Source organism: Typopeltis vanoorti, chromosome 12 (assembly GCF_054136105.1).
Source record: "Typopeltis vanoorti isolate ZY-2024b chromosome 12, IOZ_Tvanoo_1.0, whole genome shotgun sequence".
Classification (NCBI taxonomy): domain Eukaryota; kingdom Metazoa; phylum Arthropoda; class Arachnida; order Uropygi; family Thelyphonidae; genus Typopeltis; species Typopeltis vanoorti.
Genome location: NC_143560.1, coordinates 8,363,948 through 8,365,285, shown reverse-complemented (window position 1 = coordinate 8,365,285; position 1,338 = coordinate 8,363,948). Strand labels below are relative to the sequence as shown.

The following is a 1,338-nucleotide window of genomic DNA, read 5'->3' as shown; positions in this document are numbered from 1 at the left end:
TTAAAATTCTTCTTCTTCTTCTTCTTATTATTATTATTAATATATTGACATAAAACGTTCGTTTGGAACAGAAGAGGTCGCCATCTTCGCCAACCGGCATTCATGACAGAAAATCAATTAGAAAAGGGAATTGTTTACTGAAAGTGTTTCATGATGACTGTGGCACAAATTTGCGATTTATTTGGTGATTAACTTGAAATTAAGGACGCGAATTCATATAGAGTGCAATCGCCTTCATATATGGGATTTCAAAATGACCAAAGACAGATTAGCTGCGTTGAAAGCGGCTCAAGGTGACGACGATGTTGCAGTCAATGTTGATGATATTGGAGGGGGTGGCTTTATGGAGGAATTTTTTCTTGACGTTGAAGGAACCAGGGACAACATTGAGAAAATCCAAACAAATGTGGGAGAGGTGAAAAAGAAACACAGTGCTATTCTCTCAGCTCCTCAGACAGACGAAAAGGTGAAACAGGAGTTAGAGGACTTGATGGCAGATATCAAAAAGACTGCCAATAGAGTTAGGGCTAAATTAAAAGTAATGGAACAAAATATTGAAAATCTAGAGCAGACCAGTATGATGATGTCTGCTGATTTCAGGATACGCAAAACACAACACTCGATGTTGTCACAAAAATTTGTGGAAGTGATGACAGACTACAACAAGACTCAGGCAGATTACAGAGACAGATGCAAATTAAGAATTCAGAGGCAGTTAGAAACAACTGGTAAGGTAACCACAAATGATGAGTTAGAAGAAATGTTAGAAAGTGGAAATCCAGCAATTTTCACACAGGGAATAGTAATGGAAACTCAACAAGCCAAACAAACTCTAGCAGATATAGAAGCACGACATGCAGATATTATCAAGTTGGAAAATAGTATTAGGGAACTACATGATATGTTCATGGATATGGCTATGTTGGTTGAAAGTCAAGGTGAAATGATTGATAGGATTGAATACCATTGTGAACATGCTAGAGATTACATAGAAACAGCTGTACAGGACACTAAAAAGGCTCTAGCCTACCAAAGCAAGGCCCGAAGGAAAAAAATCATTCTAATAATTGTGGCTGTGATACTGATAACCATTGTGGTCGTCGTCATCATCAACGTTTCAGGAGGCTTTTCCTAAACAGCAGAAAATCCAAGTTTGCACCAATGTTTAGGTTAATTTGCAGAAAATAAAAATTGACACTACTGATGTCACATCAGCATAATTACCAATATGAAGCTGTGTGACTTTCAAATGTTTTATGTTAGATTTAACATCATTAAAAATTTGTCACCTATGATTTTTACTTCATACATATTTATCAGTTTTAGAAAAATATCAGT

The 1,338-nt window shown here is 36.3% G+C and overlaps 1 pseudogene; it reads left to right on the top strand.

Moving 5' to 3' along the window:
- Positions 1 to 253: 253 nt before the first annotated feature.
- LOC150100568 (syntaxin-1A pseudogene) lies at positions 254 to 1,135 on the top strand (annotated as a pseudogene).
- The last annotated feature ends 203 nt before the right edge of the window (positions 1,136 to 1,338 follow it).